The 20,310-nt window shown below is 42.6% G+C and overlaps 1 pseudogene; it reads left to right on the top strand.

The window, feature by feature from the left end:
* Nucleotides 1–20,310, top strand: part of LOC135557366 (glutamate receptor ionotropic, kainate 2-like) — a 192,369-nt pseudogene that overhangs the window by 43,500 nt on the left and 128,559 nt on the right.

Below are 20,310 nucleotides of genomic sequence, written 5' to 3' on the forward strand. Positions count from 1 at the left end.
CACCGAAGAATTATGCATGATGATGACAATTATCGATGAAGCCTTTAGCTGGTAGAGCCTGTTTCTTCTTCTCTCGGTCATTGCTTTTGCTCCTGCCACTGCTAGGAGGTCTTCTCTTTGTTCCCTCTTTCCCTCTATCTGTCCTCCTCACTCCTTCCCTTCCCATCTTCCTATGCTCTCTTCCTTTGGTCTCTCACTCTCTCTCTCATCACACTTTCTCTCCTTCTCTCTCTCTCCTTTCTCCCCTTGCAGAGGGTCTGGGACAGCGTGCTTTGGTCCTCTTTCATTTGCTCTCTCCCTCACTCCCTCTCTCATTCTTCCTCTCACTCACTCTCTCTCTCTCTCTCCTCTGCTATAATTGAATCAATAAACCAGCTTTAATGCTCAGTGAAACTCTTTCAGCTTGGATCACGTCAAACTCTCAGCTCGCCCAGGAAACAGAGCTATGGGGAAGAAACTTTGGACTCCTGAACTCTGGAATGATGCATCTGAAAATGTTTCATTTGATTTTACCTAAAAGTTTTTTGTTGATGGTACTGTCATCTAATACATGTATGTTATTGGGATTATTAGGAGGTCAATGGATTATTTGAGGTATTTGGATTTTAAACTACTACTACATAATAACCTTATCTGTAATCGATTTTAGAGTCCTTTCAATGCTATACATAAGTTGCTGTCAATTCGGTTCATGATTCTGAACAGCATGAAAGCGAAGCATCTGGACATCATTTTCCAATCATGGAGATTGTAAGTAATTAAAAAGTTCAAAGGGGCTTAGTTCACTACTGAGAGAGAGAGAGAGAGAGAGAGAGGATTGAATGTGTGTGTGGGGGAGAGAGAGAGAGAGAGTTTCTTTTTCAGTTTTGTCAACAGATCATTGTAGGACAAATGGCAGCCAAATGCTGAATTGTGAGTACAATTGATCGTATTAAAATACAATAAACAACAGATACAGGCAAAAATGATGTTGATTGTCAACTGTTCAGCCTGCAAACCATGGCTGGGATGGTACTGTAACGGAACAGGTCAGTCCTGCAGTGGATCTGTTACAGTTTAGTCTGGTGTGGTGTGGTGTGAGAGAGAGGGAGAGAGAGAGAGACCTCCAATCCCCATGGTAACTGCACTTCACTGAGAGGTTTGGACGGTGTGGGTGGAAGGATCCTTGGGCTTTGTGGTAGTGCTAACCGTTAACGTCCACGGTCTACAAACTGAACCAAACTGAACCTGAGATTTAACCTTGTTGTTCTTTCGCCTGTTATTTTATCCTTCAGGAGGAATATTTGAATCCATCGAAAGCGGCCCGTCGGGAGCAGAAGAACTGGCCTTTAAATTTGCCTTGAACACAATCAACAGGAACCGCACCCTGCTGCCCAACACCACACTCACATATGACATCCAGAGAATAAACATCTTTGACAGCTTCGAGGCCTCCAGAAAAGGTGATTGGCTGAGGAGGAAAGGAAGCAGACCTGGGGTGTGTTCATTAGTGCACACCGTAGCAAAATGTTTTGCATCGGGAAACTATTATCAAAGAAAACAAGCCTTTCTTATTGGACATGTTCAGGTTCGTCCCTCCCTGTTATAGCCGTTTGCTTCTGTTTGGTTGCTAGTGAATACACCCTTGGCTTAAAATAAATTCTGAGCGGTTGTTTGAGCCTGCCTGGAGTGTCAGATGGGCGGGGTTTGACTTTTTGGGACAATTCCATAACTAAAGTGCACACAGAATCCAGGACAGAGAGAGAGAGAGAGATATATAGGGGGGGATTGAATGTGTGTGTGGGGGGAGAGAGAGAGAGACACAAATGCGTGCACAGGAACAGAGATCTAATGAGCACACGAGGGGACCATAGTCATAGTGTCTCTAACTGTCTTAATCTCCCCCATAGAAACAAAAGTGACAGCACTGTCAACAAAAACAGAAGGGATCTGTTGCATCTCTGTAGAAGCTTGGGTCTGTACTTTGTCGATGGTAGGTTACTGGGGGACTCTTTTGGGAGACCCCCTACTGCTCACCTCTTGGCCACAGCACAGTAGACTATATGATCACAGACATTGACCATTTCTCTCTCAGCTCATTCACTGTCAAGCCACTAACACCTCTGTCTGATCACAGCCAAATTACGTTGTTCCTCAAAAGAACAGACATGGAAACAACCACACATTCACAGCCCAGTAAGCTGTACAACATCAGACATTCATACAGATGGAAAACAGAAAACAGCACAGAAAAATACCAGAAAGCAACCTGGAACCAAAATATCCAAATAGTCTTAGATGACCTTCTGGACACCACATTCACTCACAGTAAAGAAGGCATCAATCTGGCAGTACAAAACATCAACTATATATTCAGGCAAACGACAAAAGAAGCACAATTGAAATTGATACAAAACAAAAAAGACCACAGATGACAACTGGTTTGATGCAGATTGTAGAATTATAAGGAATAAACTTAGAACACTATCCAACCAAAAGCACAGAGACCCAAATAATGGTGAATTACGCCTTCATTACTGTGAGACTTTAAAACTCTATAAGCGTACACTCAGAACCAAAACAGCAGAGTACAACAGCAAGCAGCTGACACTAATTGAGGACTCCATAAACACAAACAACTTCTGGCAAAATTGGAGAAAAAAAATTAAAAAATCTAAACAAGAGGAATTAGCGATACAAAATGGTGACATATGGACAACCCATTTCAAAACACTCTACAACACCGTTCAAATTGACACAAACGCAGAACACCAAATTCATGAGAAGTTGAATGGATTAGAAAAAGCTATAATGTTACGGCTTTCTATAGGTGAAGGAGAGTCGTAAACGTAACGAAAACCGAAACAGCCTAATACTGGTGCAAACTAGTACACGACAGACATAAGGACAGGAAAAGGAACAAAAGGACAATCACCCACGAAACTCAAAGAATATGGCTGCCTAAATATGGTTCCCAATCAGAGACAACGATAAACACCTGCCTCTGATTGAGAACCACTTCAGACAGCCATAGACTAATCTAGAACACCCCACTAAGCTACAATCCCAATACAATATGAAAAAACCCCAAGACAAAACACACCACATACAAAAACCCATGCCACACCCTGGCCTGACCAAATAGATGAAGAAAATACAAAAATACTAAGACCAGGGCGTGACATATAAAGGACAATCAAAATCCACTGGACTCCCCAATTACTGACCAGGAGCTCTATAAGAAACTTTAGGCTCTCAAATTTAAAAAGGCATGTGGACCTGATGGCATCATAAAAGGAGATGCTCAAACTCACTAGTGCAAAATTTGAATTGGCTATATTAAAACTGTTTAATTTGATCCTGAGTGTAGGTTATTTCCCTGACATCTGGAATCAAGGACTCATAACCCCAAAATATACGCTTGCTTTATCGACTTCCAAAAAGCATTTGATTCTATTTTGCATACAGGACTGTTCTACAAAGTTATTGAAAGTGGTGTAGGGGGTAAAACATATGACACAATTAAATCAATGTATACTGGCAATACGTGTAGCATTAAAATTGGTAAGAAAATAACAGAATTCTTTAACCAAGGGCGGGGCCTTCGCCAGGGTTGCAATCTGAGCCCTGCACTCTTCAATATTTACATTAACGAATTTACATTAACGAATTGGCCATTGTTGTGGGGTCCACTTGCAAAAAAGATTTCATCAAATGGGACAAACACCCCATTGAAACCGTGCATGCAGAGTTCTGTAAGATTATCCTACATGTCCAGAGGAAAACTACAAACAATGCATGTAGGGCAGAATTAGGCCAATATCCACTAATAATAAAAACTCAAAAGAGCAATTAAGTTTTGGAAACATCTCAAATACAGTGACCCCCTCTCATATCATTACCAAGCCCTGCAATGCCAAGAGCTGAGCAAAGAAAAGAGTCCCCTCATCCAGCTGGTCCTGGGGCTGAGTTCACAAACCTGTTCTACTAACGCACTGAAGCCTCAGGACCAGAACATCCAATCAATCAGGATAAACCAAATTACAACACAGTCAAAACAAAATTATATTGCTTATTGGGAAACACAAACACAAGCACAAAGCAAAATGCAGTGCTATCTGGCCCTAAATCGTCAGTACACCGTGGCTAACACCTCTCTGATGAGGATAGGCTACCCGTCCTGTTGGGGGAGGACGCAGAGAGCTGTGGGTTGGCAGCGCACTACATTACTGCCGGCCATAAGTTGAGGGACAGTGTCTGACAGACCAATCAACCTGCACATGTACTCTACTGTATGCTTATTGTTATTGTTGAATGTATGGTTATTTTGACCCTTGGTTATTGTTGTTACTGCTGCCAGTCTGTCCCGTTGACAATTTTGATTCTCTTTTTTATTAATTTTTTATATTGTAAATATCCAAAATAAGCTTTGGCAATATGGACATTGTTACGTCATGCCAATAAAGCAAAATGAATTGAATTGAATTGAATTGAGAGAGAGAGAGAGAGAGAGAGAGAGAGAGAGAGAGAGAGAGAGAGGGTTGAATGTGTGTGTGGAGGGGGGGATTGAATGTGTGTGTGGAGGGGAGAGAGAGAGAGAGAGAGAGAGAGAGAGAGAGAGAGAGAGGGGGATTGAATGTGTGTGTGGAGGGGGGAGTGAGAGGGGGGGGAATTGAATGTGTGTGTGGAGGGGGAGAGAGAGAGAGGGGGATTGAATGTGTTTGTGGAGGGGGAGAGAGAGGGGGATTGAATGTGTGTGTGGAGGGGAGAGAGAGAGAGAGAGGGGATTGCATGTGTTTGTGGAGGGGAGAGAGAGAGAGAGAGGGGGAGTTGAATATGTGTGTGGGGGAGAGAGAGAGAGAGAGAGAGAGGGGGGGGGTTGAATGTGTGTGTGGGGGAGAGAGAGAGAGAGTTTCTTTTTCAGTTTTTTCAACAGAACATTGTAGGACAAATGGCAGCCAAATGCTGAATTGTGAGTACAATTGATCGTATTAAAATACAATAAACAACAGATACAGGCAAAAATGATGTCGATTGTCAACTGTTCAGCATGCAAACCATGGCTGGGATGGTACTGTAACGGAACCGGTCAGTCCTGCAGTGGATCTGTTACAGTTTAGTCTGGTGTGGTGGGAGCATATGGCGGTAGGGATCAAAGTTGTGATTGGAAGACTTCACATGAATTATGATAGATTGAGTAAGGCTCACTTGTTTATTAATGAATGATTATTCATCTACCATGAAACAAGGTTGTCATGAATAATTGCAAGAGGGTGGTCTAAATGATACAGGTTGTGATAATAGGACAGCTAAATCTGTTATTAGAATAGTTAATTCTGAGTATTTCTGGGAGTAGTTATTTATGTTTGTTTATTTGTTTGTGGGAGATTGTGACAAAAAATAAGGGTGACTGTTTTTTTTGCAGGCGTGAAATGTGGGAATAGACATTTATTGAGAATGACTCTGTTTAGCTGTTGAGAAATATTTTGCCAATGCTACCTACAAACTGATTGCATCTGATGTGCTCAGTGAAGTTATATACAAGAAATATGGTTATAGTATTTGATTAGAAATGTTGTAATAAATGTGTGACAAATGGCAACAAAAAACGTATCAAGTCCAGGCTGAGAACCTTTATATTATAGTTTTATAGCTTTATAGTCTAGTTAGGTAAATCAAGATGCTATGTACTTACTCCTTGACACGTTCTGACCATAGTTCTGTTATTTTATTCTTTGTTTTAGTATGGTCAGGGCGTGAGTTGGGGTGGGCAGTCGATGTTTGTTTTTCTACGTTGGTTTTTGTTTTCGGCCTAGTATGGTTCTCAATCAGAGGCAGGTGTCGTTAGTTGTTTTGTGAATTCTCGGTATTGTTTTGATTCAGTGGTTTCTTTAATTAAAATCATCATGAACACTTACCACGCTGCGCTTTGGTCCGATCCTTACTCCTCCTCAGACGAAGAGGAGGAAATCCGTTACACTCCTACCAGCAGTAATGGGGAAGCTGCTCTGAAAATATAGTTTACAAAGTTACCGACTACCTTGCACTGGAACAAGTTAAGCTACACTAAAACTACCCCTAAGAAAAATATAATATAATTGAATTGAACCAAGCTACTGCAAAATATAGTTAAATTACTAGTTGAACTAGTTGAACATGGATACTGCCTACTAGTATCCATGTGGTTTGATGCAAAGTGGGACCGATACTCCTCTTGATTCAATGCCATCCATCTTGATCTAATGAGGGATAGACTAGGGTCTTTCTTGATCAGTATTCCCATGGTGCATTGTGTGGACAGTAGAGCTGAGAGGAGCTGAAGGCTTCAACCTAAATCTAACAAACAACTCTCTCTGCCTCCTACCCCCCAGCCTGTGACCAGCTGTCCTTGGGGGTGGCAGCCATCTTTGGCCCCTCCCACAGCTCATCAGCTAACGCAGTCCAGTCCATTTGTAATGCCCTGGGGGTGCCCCACATCCAGACCAAGTGGAAGCACCAGGTGTCGGACAACAGGGACTCGTACTACGTCAGCCTCTACCCGGACTTCCAGTCCCTCAGCCGGGCCATCCTGGAACTGGTCCACTTCTTCAAATGGAGGACGGTCACTGTGGTCTATGACGACAGCACAGGTACAGATATCTTGGATGATTGATGATGATGATCAAAAGGTGAAAGACGAAAAAAGATTTGAGTATAAACTTCAACTGCTACTCAAACTCAAACTATTTTATCGGGCTGGTAGGTGGCCGAAAGGTTAGTAGCTTGAATGTTGCCGGTTTGAGTCTTGGGCTGGGCAATAAAAGCAGGAGATTAATTGTCATGTACTTGAGCAAGGCACTTATACCCTGCATAAATCCAGAGGTTCTGCGGCTTAAATGTGCTCCTCCCGAAAATGTGTTTAGGTACAGAAGAGTAGAACTGTTTGATTTCTTTCCCCTAAGAGTTTAGCATTGAGTGTCTGGCCATGAAATCTTTAGCCCCCTCAAAGTCCTCCAGGTGTAGTCCATGTCAAAACTGGAGCCCTCTACATGAGTGAGCAGCCCTGAAAAAACACATTGCCCAGAATCACCCTCTCCCCGAGTCTCCTCAGGTTAATGCCGTGCAGAGTGAATGTGAAAGCTGACAGCTGACAGCATGAATAAAAGACAGACTCGTCCTTTGAGGGTCCTCGTCCACTCCTGTATCCGTCTGCCAGATTGCCTGCTGTGACTTTGAAGTGGCTCATGATTTGTATTTTTACAAGCACAATAATATTTTACACCGTTACGTACTGTTATATTTTAACTAGGCCTACTGCATCCAGAGTGAGAGTGCTCATCGACTTGAGAAAGAAGATGCAATGTCTGTCTCTTATTTTACGATCCCTTGGAAGGACAAGGTTGTCCACTTCATTGAACGGAATTATTTGAACATACTTTGTTACAAATACATGGGTTGCATGGTGAGTCTATTGCCGAATATGTCCCATTGTGGTGGTTTCTTCAGTTGAAGTGCTGTATTTTTGGCACATTTTACAACGTTGGTGTCATGAGGTGTCTTACCCTGAATCACACATTGACCCCTAACCTCGTACTGTCATTTCAGAGGGCAATATGAAGCTACTACACCTATTCAATCTAGTTCTATCTACACAAGTGCATAGGGGCAAGAAGTTGATTAGGGATTCAGTCTTACCTTTTATAATCAACTGGTAGATCTAGTATGACCAAGAGGATAGATTAACCATCAGGATTTATTCTTCGGCGTTCCTAGAAATGAATGGTTTGTGATAGGGTGACCATGTTTTTGTCACATCCATTTCACTTTGCCGAGAGCCGGCACTGTAGCATGGTGACAGTGTATTAACATTGGCTAAGGTCACGGTGAATGGTCCAACTCACCATCCGCTGCAATGAGTCATCTGATTTGCAATTGTTCCACTTGTCCTTAATGGCACAATATTCTCAATGTAGTGGACTGCTTTCAGACTAAGGTCCATATGGCTCTGGTCAAAAGTAGTCAACTCTAAAGGGAATAAGGTGCAATTTGGGATATATCCATTTATCCTCAACCTCCTCTCCATAACACTGTCCACTAGCTTGCATTGATTCCCTTAAAAGGGGCTCTAGGGAAGGTGTTAGACATTATTTAAAGGTAAGGTTACTCGAAACCAGGTAAACCTGATGATAGTCTCCTCCTCGGGTGAGCGTTTCTTAGGTTAACACACCACCTCACAGTGACTGGGTGATGTCAACCACACACACACACACATGCACACACATCATCTGTAATCACACAGCTTCATGCTCCAGGACGTTTATCCCTATTTGGAGCCTGTCTGGCGGAAAGAACTATCAGAGGGGATAAAATTAAATATTTACACACAGCCCTCTGAGGATCGGGGAGGGAAAGTCGGAAGGCATTATTCAGAGCCCCACAAACATCGGCCCTGACAGTGTGTCCCAAATGCTGAGCTCCCCCCGGAACCATTTTCCGTTTAACGCCTCCCAAGTGTCTGTATGGAGCAAAACAGAGAAGGGAGAGAGACCCTGGAGTAGGGAGTTTGGAAATACCTACCTTACTCACAAAACACTGTAGTATTTACTTCTAACATGAAAGAACACATTCCTTATTCTTATTTCACAGCAATCCCTATTGAAACTCCAGAGGGAGAATCAGCCCCCGCTCACAGTAAGACCTTTAAATTGCCCACACAGCACTTCATCCCAACAAAAAGGTCTGAGCAGTCCAAAAGTGCATCTTCAAAACCCCTTCTCTCTCCCAGACTCCCTCCCAATCCCATCAATTTTTAGACCCATGACAAGTAATTCCTACCATCAATCCAGCCCTATTTCATTCCAAGGCTCAGAAGTTCTCGGTGGAGAGGAGAAACTCATTGTAGTCCCATCAGTGTCTCTCTGAGAGGTTTCTTGCTGAGTGCAGGTGGGAGAATGAAAGGTGCGGACTGTTGCTCAGTATGAGGCGGTGGTAAGGTTACATGGGGCCTATGTAGTGGGGAGTAGTAAGGCAAACAGAAACTCATCTGAACAGAACCTTGGGAGAGAGAAAGTGAGAATGGATTGACTGCTGCTTTACAACACTAAGATATTTAAGTCATTCCACGCTAGAATAAAATAGTGTTTGAATTAGCATTTTTTATGTGCCTCATCAATGAAGCTGGACTCTGCTGATATATTGACTCTGTATATATTTAAGTCATTCAACACTAGAATAGAGTAGTGTTTTAATTGGTGTTTTTACGATGAAGCTGGACTCTGCTGATATAGTGACACTATATATTTGTCATTCCACGCTAGAATGGAGTAGTGTTTGAATTAGCATTTTTAATGTGACTCATCAATGAAGCTGGACTCTGCTGATATAGTGACACTATATATTTGTCATTCCATGCTAGAATAGAGTAGTGTTTGAATTAGCATTTTTAAGGTGCTTCTGAAATCCACAATAGGAGCTAACCAGGAGCTAGCCAGTTTGCTGGCTAACGGTAGTATTCAGCTAACCACGGTTGATGGTCATCAGCTATCCTTTATCTCGAAAAGCTATCTCCAGTTTTGTACAACGCAACTCAGACCAGAATATACCAGATCTATTTTTCCCTCCTAATCCCCGGATTTCAACCGAAAGCTCAGAACATTTACACCTGGATCTCGCAGCTAGCAAGTTGCTATCCGTGTGACCATTGGCTTACGTCGGTCCCGGAGCAAACATCAGTTATTCCGGAGCTAGCCAGCTGAAGAGTTCCATCAACCACTCCTGGGCTGCAGTCACCTATCCGGACCTGTTTTACTGCCTACGCGGAGCCCCACCGGGCCTTCACGACTGGACTGCTGACGTTATCTGCACTTGGGAGTTATCCTGCTGGCTCCTCCATTGTGAAATTACCTGAACGGCCATCTGCGGCCCGCTAATCGTTAGTTGTCTTATCGGCTTCTATCTAACAAATTTCGGACATTTTTTTTTTCTTCTTGGGTCACTATAACTATATCCATTTTACCAATTGGATTGATCCCCTCTACCACACGGAACCCCACTAATCTACTAATGGATACGCACCAAGTGGCTAAAAACAGAACACCGTTCTATGCTAGCTTGCTACCGATGGCCCGGCTAGCTGTCTGAATCGCCGCTACCCCAACCAACCTCACTACTAACTGGACCCTTATGATTACTCGACTAAGCATGCCTCTCCTTAATGTCAATATGCCTTGTCCATTGCTGTTCTGGTTAGTGTTTATTGGCTTATTTCACTGTAGAGCCTCTAGCCCTGCTCATTATACCTTATCCAACCTTTCAGTTCCACCACCGACACATGCGATAACATCACCAGGTTTCAATGATGTTTCTAGAGACAATATCTCTCTTCATCACTCAATACCTAGGTTTACCTCCAGTGTATTCACATCCTACCATACCTTTGTCTGTACATTATACCTTGAAGCTATTTTATCGCCCCCAGAAACTTCCTTTTACTCTCTGTTCCGGACGTTCTAAACAACCAATTCTCATAGCTTTTAGCTGTACCCTAATCATACTCCTCCTCTGTACCTCTGGTGATAGAGGTGAATCCAGACCCTGCAGTGCCTAGCTCCACTTCTATTCCTGAGGCGCTCTCATTTGATGACTTCTGTTACCGTAATAGCCTTGGTTTCATGTATGTTAACATTAGAAGCCGCCTCCCTAAGCTTGTTTTATTCACTGCTTTAGCACACTCTGCCAACCCGAATGTTCTAGCCGTGTCTGGATCCTGGCTTAGGAAGACCACCAAAAATTCTGAAATCTCCATTCCGAACTACAACATTTTCAGACAAGATAGAATGGCCACAGGGGGCGGTGTTGCAATCTTCTGCAGAGAGAGCCTGCAGAGTTCTGTCCTACTATCCAGGTCTGTACGCAAACAATTTGAAATACTACTTTTAAAAATCCACCTCTCAAAAAACAAGTATCTCACTGTTGCCACCTGCTATAGCCACCCTCCGTCCCCAGCTGTGCTCTGGACACCATATGTGAACTGATTGCCCCAATCTATCTTCAGAGCTCGTGCTGCTAGGCGACCTAAACTGGAACATGCTTAACACCCCAGCCATCCTACAATCTAAGCTTGATGCCCTCAATCGCACACAAATTATCAATGAACCTACCAGGTACCACCCCACCCAAAGCCGTAAACACGGGCACCCTCATAGATATCATCCTAACCAACTTGCCCTCTAAATACACCTCTGCTGTTTTCTACCAAGATCTCAGCGATCAATGCCTCATTGACTGCATCCGTAATGGGTTAGCGGTCAAACGACCTCCACTCATCACTGTCAAACGCTCCTTGAAGCACCTCAGCGAGCAGGCCTTTCTAATCGACCTGGCCGGGGTATCCTGGAAGGACATTGATCTTATCCTGTCAGTAGAGGATGCCTGGTTATTTTTTTAAATGCATTCCTCACCATCTTAAATAAGCATGCCCCTTTCAAGAAATGTAGAACCAGGAACAGATATAGCCCCTGGTTCTCTCCAGACCTGACTTCCCTTAACCAACACAAAAACATCCTATGGCGTTCTGCATTAGCACCGAACAGCCCACTTGATATGCAACTTTTCAGGGAAGCTCGTGACCAATACAAACAGGCAGTTAGAAAAGCCAAGGCTAGCTTTTTCAAGCAGAAATTTGCTTCCTGCAACACAAACTCAAAGTTCTGGGACACTAAAGTCCATGGAGAATAAGAACACTTCCTCCCAGCTGCCCACTGCATAGGAAACACTGAACCACTAATAAATCCACTATAATTGAGAATTTCAAGAAGCATTTTTCTACGGCTGGCCATGCTTTCCACCTGGTTACCCCTATCCCGGTCAACAGCACTGCACCCCCAAGCCTTCCCCATTTCTCCTTCTCCCAAATCCAGTCAGCTGATGTTCTGAAAGGGCGTCAAAATCTGGACCCCTACAAATCACTCAGGCTAGACAATCTGGACCCTTTCTTTCTAAAATTATCTGCCGAAATTGTTGCAACCCCTATTACTAGCCTGTTCAAACTCTCTCTGAGATACCTAAAGATTGGAAAGCAGCTGCAGTCATCCCCCTCTTCAAATGGGAGGGGAAACACTTGACCCAAACTGTTACAGACCTATATCTGTCCTACCCTGCATCTCTAAGGTCTTCGAAAGCCAAGTCAACAAACAGATTACCGACCATTTCGAATCCCACCATACCTTCTCCGCTATGCAATTTGGTTTGAGTTGATCATGGGTGCACCTCAGCCATGCTCAAGGTCCTAAACGATATCTTAAACGCCCTCGCTTCATACTTGTTGCCTAACCCACTGGCTCCAGGTCATCTACAAGACCCTGCTAGGTAAAGTCCCCCCTTATCTCACCTCGCTGGTCACCATAGCAGCACCCACTCCAGCAGGTATATCTGTCTGGTCACCCCCAAAACCAATTCTTACTTTCGCTGCCTCTCCTTCCAGTTCTCTGCTGCCAATGACTGGAACGAACTGCAAAAATCTCTGAAACTGGAAACACTTATCCCCCTAACTAGCTTTAAGCACCAGCTGTCAGAGCAGCTCAGAGTACTGCACCTGTACATAGCCCATCTATAATTTAGCCCAAACTACCTCTCCCCCTACTGTATTTATTTATTTATTTATTTTCTCCTTTCTTCTACTGCAAATCTACCATTCCAGTGTTTATTTTTTAATTTCCTTTTTACTTGCTGTATTGTATTTACTTCGCCACCATGGCCTTTTTTGCCTTTACTACCCTTATCGCACCTGCTCACATTTCATATAGACTTATTTTTCTACTGTATTATTGACTGTTTGTTTTATTCCACGTGTGTTGTTGTACCTGTCGAACTGCTTTGCTTTATCTTGGTCTGGACACAATTGTAAATTAGAACTTGTTCTCAACTTGCCTACCTGGTTAAATAAAGGTGAAATAAAAAATTGGCTAAGTATATATTTAAGTAATTCCACGCTAGAATAGAGTAGTGTTCGAATTAACATTTTAAGGTGCTTCTTGGATGAAGCTGGACTCTGCTGATGTAAAGGGCTTTTTGGTGTATGAGAAGAGTATGTGTTGAGTTGGTACAGTGCTCTGACAGTTCTTCAGTACTGTATGGGTGGTATTCTGAAGTCTTCCATTGACACCATTGAATGATCAGAAGATTCAGAATACTGCCCTATGTGTATGTGGGACAATCAAATAAACTATGGAAGAGCCATATTTGGCCTGTTTTATTTAAAAGATTTGTATCTGAACTGTATGCCTTACCAATGACACTTATATTAATTTCAATGTCATACTTATGTTTCAAATAAGATGTAAATTTCTTGTCTCCAGGTCTTATTCGGTTGCAAGAGCTGATCAAGGCACCCTCCCGATACAACACTCGTTTGAAGATCCGACAGTTGCCGGCGGATACCAAGGATGCCAAGCCACTTCTGAAAGAGATGAAGAAAGCAAAGGAGTTTCACGTGATCTTCGACTGCAGCCACGAAATGGCCGCCTGGATCCTGAAACAGGTCAGTGAACCATTTTAAATTCCAGAGACGGGTTGGACTTTGGAGCAAAAAATACTTAGTCAGCCACCAATTGTGCAAGTTCTCCAACTTAAGAATATGAGAAACCTGTAATTTTCATCATAGGTACACTTCAACTATGACAGAAAAAAATAGAAAAAACAATCCAGAAAATCACATTGTAGGATTTTTAATGAATTTATTTGCAAATTATGGTGGAAAATAAGTATTTGGTTACCTACAAACAAGCAAGATTTCTGGCTCTCACAGACCTGTAACTTCTTTAAAAGGCTCCTCTGTCCTCCACTCATTACCTGTATTAATGGCACCTGTTTGAACTTGTTATCAGTATAAAAGACACCTGTCCACAACCTCAAACAGTCACACTCCAAACTCCACTATGGTCAAGACCAAAGAGCTGTCAACGGACACCAGAAACAAAATTGTAGACCTGCACCAGGCTGGGAAGACTGAATCTGAAATAGGTAAGCAGCTTGGTTGAAGAAATCAACTGTGGGAGCAATTATTAGGAAATGGAAGACATACAAGTCCACTGATAATCTCCCTCGGTCTGGGGCTTCATACAAGATCTCACCCCGTGGGGTCAAAATGATCACAAGAACGGTGAGCAAAAATCCCAGAACCACACGGGGGGACCAAGTGAATGACCTGCAGAGAGTTGGAACCAAAGTAACAAAGCCTACCATCAGTAACACTATGCCGCCAGGGACTCAAATCCTGCAGTGCCAGACGTGTCCTCCTGCTTAAGCCAGTACATGTCCAGGCCCTTCTGAAGTTTGCTAGAGAGCATTTGGATGATCCAGAAGAAGATTGGGAGAATGTCATATAGTCAAATGAAACCAAAATATACGTTTTTGGTAAAAACTTAACTCGTCGTGTTTGGAGGACAAAGAATGCTGAGTTGCATCCAAAGAACACCATACCTACTGTGAAGCATGGGGGTGGAAACATCATGCTTTGGGGCTGTTTTTCTGCAAAGGGACCAGGACGACTTATCCGTGTAAAGGAAAGAATGAATGGGGCCATGTATCGTGAGATTTTGAGTAAAACCCCCCCCATCAGCAAGGGCATTGAAGATGAAACGTGGCTGGGTCTTTCAGCATGACAATGATCCCAAACACACCGCCCGGGCAATGAAGGAGTGGCTTCGTGAGAAGCATTTCAAGTTCCTGGAGTTGCCTAGCCAGTCTCCAGATCTCAACCCCATAGAAAATCTTTGGAGGGAGTTGAAAGTCTGTGTTGCACAGCAACAGCCCCAAAACATCACTGCTCTAGAGGAGATCTGCATGGAGGAATGGGCCAACATACCAGCAACAGTGTGTGAAAACCTTGTGAAGACCTACAGAAAAGGTTTGACCTCTGTCATTGCCAACTAAGGGTATATGAGTATTGAGAAACTTTTGTTGGTGACCCAAAAATTATTTTCCACCAAATTAATTAATAAAAAATCCTACAATGTGATTTTCTGGATTTTTTTTCTTCTCATTTTGTCTGTCATAGTTGAAGTGTACCTATGATGAAAATTACAGGTCTCTCTCATTTTTTTAAGTGGAAGAACTTGCACAATTGGTGGCGGACTAAACACTTTTTTGCCCCACTGTATATGAATTGGCTTCAGAACGATCCTTCCTTGAATACCTCATACAGGTCCAGTACCTACAGATAATTAATTTCCTGTTCATCTGAATCAGACTCATTTGGATGTCGAATTTTCCCCATTTTATCTCCTTTTAGAATATTAGTTCCATTGCGGTGTTTCCATAACGAATGCTCTACGCCAAAATACAGTTTTAATTAGCAACACTGCCTCTGCACACAGTCATGTTTGAGACATTATGATTAATCTCTGCCACATTGTTCATGAGAAGTGCTCATATCCGTTACCAAAACACATCTTCAGGCAGAGTAAATTACATTGTATTGTGTCGGGTGTTCAGTTTGCTAATTATATACAGCATTCCTACCGACATTGTGTAAGGTAGGTTGTCCCCCACAAAAATGATTTACTCTGCACTCACACATGCTATATATTTGTTTAGGCACTTTGACCATAGTCTGTATTGTGGTTTTCCCACAGGCTCTAGCCATGGGAATGATGACTGAGTACTACCACTACATCTTCACCACGCTGGTATGTTCACCGACACCTTATTAAAACTGAGTTTTTCTTACTGATAACTACTGTGTCCATATTAGGACTGCATCCATGGAAGTTGCAGATGCTGGCCTAATATGGACACCGTAGAGGTCACATCATCCCCTTTATATTGACACCTAAAGACTTGGTCCTGGTGGCAGTGCTATTGAAGTCAAAAACATTTAGACAAAACCCTTTAAAGACCAAGGGTTGAAAAGGATAATAGCTGTCAAAATATCAGTCTCAACTCTTTTTTTTCGATAGCATTTTGTTGACTCTTTAAACAATGTTTAGTCATTCTCTACCCACCCCCAATTTGTTGTCCATAAACCTCTAAAAGTTTTTATCAGGGAAAACTAAACCCACTTGATATGTTCGTCTAATCTGACTCATGGCGGAGATTGAAGTTCTCCACAGTTCCTTTGATCCACCAAAGAGTCCTGCTGTTCTCACTGGATGAAAAGCCTGTCTTTCCTGGATGGAGAGGGAGAACGAGAGACTGAGAGTTGAGATAATAGCTCAGACAGTATGAGGCTATTATCGTTTCGGTTCAGTGTGGCCCAGACAACAACTGGGCCTGTTGTCCTATTTGGATCATTATGGTTAAGGTTAGGACAAGGGTAGAAAAAGGCGGAATTTATATCTGTTATGGGAAAACTGTAAATAGAGCTGAGATTATAGGGCTGTTTCAGAGGCATGCTGTTACTTGTTAGTCTGGGCTCCTGCCTGTTCCGAGAACATGGGCCAGTTTGGCAAGAAAGTGGCGGTATTCTGGCCAATTCTGCAATACAACTGCTATCCAGAGTGTTGCCCTTACAGGAGTGCTGCAAACATTGTCTATTATGCTCCCTAACACACGCGCATGTGTATACGCACATACACACACACAGTACACTTATACAACCTATAGACATCTACCTGGTCATAAGCCAGACATGTGGCTCGTTTGACGACTGCAATGTCCTTTCCCTACCAACATGATAGATGGCAACGCACCAAGGCCCTGCCTGGTAACCTTGAAAATGTCAGCTTGATCAAGGCCACTGCCTCTGAATTGCCTCCTGAAAATACTTCCTAATGTACTGCCTCTCGCTGCTAATATTAGACTCTTAAAACATTCGCATGGAGAGAAACACCAGGAATAGGTGGCTTTTCCATACTATTCTATTTAACATTTTGTGACTAAGTAGCCCCCCGATTTACTCAAATGCCAACACACGTCACTCAATTCAGTACTTCATAGCTGCATGTATCAAACAGTTTTTTTTTAGTTATTTTAAAACTAAGAACATCTGGAGAGTCCCCTGTTGATCATAGACTCATACCCTAAATACAATTTGACAATAAAATAATAACAAAGCATATAAGCAATAGAATGGCAAAAGCCTTAACAGACATGACGCATGTCAATGAAACCGGCTTTGTTAAAAATAGACACAAACAAATTCAAGAACATGTTTCAGGTGAATACAATACGCAAAAAAAACAAGATATAGATTAATCAATAATGGTTGTTAATGCCGAAACAGCTTTAGACCGTCTTGAATGGCTTTTTCTATTCAAAACTTTGGAAGAGTTCATCTTTCCAACTGAAATAATAAATGTAATACAAATATTGTATAACTGTCCTAAAGCAAAAATATACATGAATAATACTGTACATTATCTGACAAAATTGCTGTAGAAAGGGCCATAAGATAGGGATGTCCCTTCTCCCCCCTATTGTTCACACTGGCAATTGAACCGTTTGAAGAAAGAATTAGACCCAAATGTAACATGTTTCGGTAAACATGAATATAAACTAAACTTATTTGCAGACAATCTCTTGATATACCAGACCAATTTTGAAAACTCAATGCCCACTTTGCTCAAAATATTTTCAGAATACTCAAATCTCAGGACAAACAATTTACGTGAAATGTTTTTAATTATAATGGCAATATGAAAAAGAAAAGATTAACTCACGATCGACAGATACCCTTTAAGGGAACAATATGAAAACATGTATTATAATAATTTTAGTCCATTACTCAACAATACGAAAGCAGATCTAATTAAATTGAATAATCTTTCCATGAATATTACAGGTAGAATAAACTTCTTTAGAATGGCTCCCAACGTTTTTGTATTTATTTTTGGTAATACCAATTACCCCTCTGAAGACCCAGCTATCACAGTGGATCTGGGCCGGTTCTGGCTGAGAGTCAGAACTCGGTTAAGAGTCAGACATGGCCGGCGTCATGTAGCCCGAGACTGGGCCGCCTTCAGAGGTATTACTTATGGCTAGGATGCAGGGATTGAGCTCGGGCCGATTCCTGTGTGAGTTATCTGGCCCAAATGTATTACTTGGGGCTCGGGCCAATTGGGGCTACTCCCTGGCAGATGATTACACGGGCTGCTTTATATAAATTATTTATTTTATCCATATTTTGTCATTGTTTCTGTGATCAAAAAATACAATTCACATTTAAATACAATTCTTTAAGAGTTTTGTGTAGTATTTTTGTATTTTGATACTGTAGTCAAATTGCGTCGCTACAGATGCTGGTTCGAGATCTGTGCCGGCCACACCCGGTAAACCCCTGCGGCAACGTACAATTGGCCCAGCGTTGGGGAGGGTTTGGTCTGCCGGGATGTCCTTGTCCCATCGCACTGTAGCGACTCCTGTGGAGGGCCAGGTACATGCACGCTGACACGGTCACCAGGAGTACGGTGTTTCCTCTGACACAAAATGTTTGTTTGTGGATGGGTATGATTTGTATGCATAAAATGTATAATAGTTAGATTTAAAATGACTATATCGGGTAATTTTGTATACATTTATTTAAATTTACATCGTGCCGCTTATGGGGTGACTCTGTTAAGATGCCGACAATCTACTTCTGTAGACGTAAACGGCCCGATATCATTCATTCTGTTTCCGGGCCGAGTACGACACAAGATTCTCAATCAGTTCCAGCCCCCCTCATTGCTACCTTCTTTAAAAATGTATACTCGGTCATAAGACTTCATTCGGTCTCCCGAGTGTGGCAACTGTCTAAAACAGTGCATCTCAGTGCTCGAGGTGTCACGACAGTTCAAATCCAGGCTGTATCACATCTGGTGGCGCACAATTTGCCCAGCGTCGTCTGGGTTTGTCCGTCGTAGTTAAGAACAAAGTCTTCTTTTACAGACTTGCCTAGTTTAAGAAATAAACAAATATATATGGGCAAATGAAATTCATAAAATAAATAGGAAAGATTTACATCTTCCTAAGTCTGTTTCAAATATTTTTTTATTGAACACACACGAGAATGGTGTATAGGTATACAAGACAGGTATACAATTCTTATCTAAACATAAAAGAGCATTCAGGAACAACAAGACCCAGAGTTCTGGGTACAGAACAAATAATACAAAACACGTCATACAAAACAAGGACAGTTAGAAAGAAACAGGGCAGATGTCTCCCCCCTATCCCCCCCCCCCAACTGCTCGGGTGGCAGGGCCAGCACTTGCTGCCCAAAGGTAGATTAAAATTACAATTGAGAGTGCGTTAATAAGTACAAATTCACAGCGCCGACTCATCCAAGTAGGAGAGGAAAGGCTGCCAGATTTGATCAAATGTTGATAATTTATTGTTCAGAATATATGTAATTCTTTCTAAGTGTACAGTGTTGACCAATTCACTGAGCCATAATTTGGTAGAGGGGGCTTCCCTCCTTTTCCAAAACAACAAGATTAGTTTTTTTGCCAAAATGAGACCGTAAGAGTCCATGAGCAGACCCTAACACACAATGACAAGACACACTAACCTGTACGGGGGGATTGGCGTATAAACTTCTCTGCGTCCAAAACCGAGAAGAGCCACATTTTCTCACCGGAAGGCTGGGTAATTCTTAGTCTTGCAAGGCTGGGCGAAGATGGAGTTTGGAGTTTGGTCATGACATCTCTGTGGTCGGCGCGACGCTTTGCCACATTGGGCGCATAATCCTCATAGACACGGAATGGGTGTCCTTCATGTGACAGGTTTCTCCTCTAACCACTAGGGTAGCCTAGTGGTTAGAGCATTGGACTAGCAAGCAAAAGGTTGCAAGTTCAAATCCCCGAGCTGACAAGGTACAAATCTGTCGTTCTGCCACTGAACAGGCAGTGAACCCACTGTTCCTAGGCCGTCATTGAAAATAAGAATTTGTTCTTAACTGACTTGCCAGGTAAAATAAAGTTTTAAAAAATTTGAGCGTCACGCAGGATAAGATCCTTGGTCTTGAAACTGTGACAACAGATGATTACTGGGCGAGGACATTGGCCAGGTCCAGGCACTGGGACACGGTCCAGCTGGGGATCCGAAGCCAAAACATCCGATCCCATTTGCATCCTTCAATAGCTTGGCAAAGAAGTCGGTGGGGTGAGAGCCTGCCTCCACCCCCTCTGCCAAACCCACAACATGAAGGTCATTATGTCTGGATCGGCCCCCCAGGTCCACCACCTTCACAGAAAGCCTCTGCACACTATCCTGCAATGACGTGCATAGCTTCTCTAACTCGTCGATCCTACCAGCGTTGAATTCAGAAGCTTTCTCAAGGTCCACAATACTCTGGCAATGCGAAGCGACCGTTCAAATGATGCTCTCAATTTTGGTGTCCAGTTCAGCAATAGTGGCCTTAAGATCCTCAGCTAT

The sequence above is a fragment of the Oncorhynchus masou genome, chromosome 16 (genome assembly GCF_036934945.1).
Source record: "Oncorhynchus masou masou isolate Uvic2021 chromosome 16, UVic_Omas_1.1, whole genome shotgun sequence".
Lineage (NCBI taxonomy): Eukaryota > Metazoa > Chordata > Actinopteri > Salmoniformes > Salmonidae > Oncorhynchus > Oncorhynchus masou.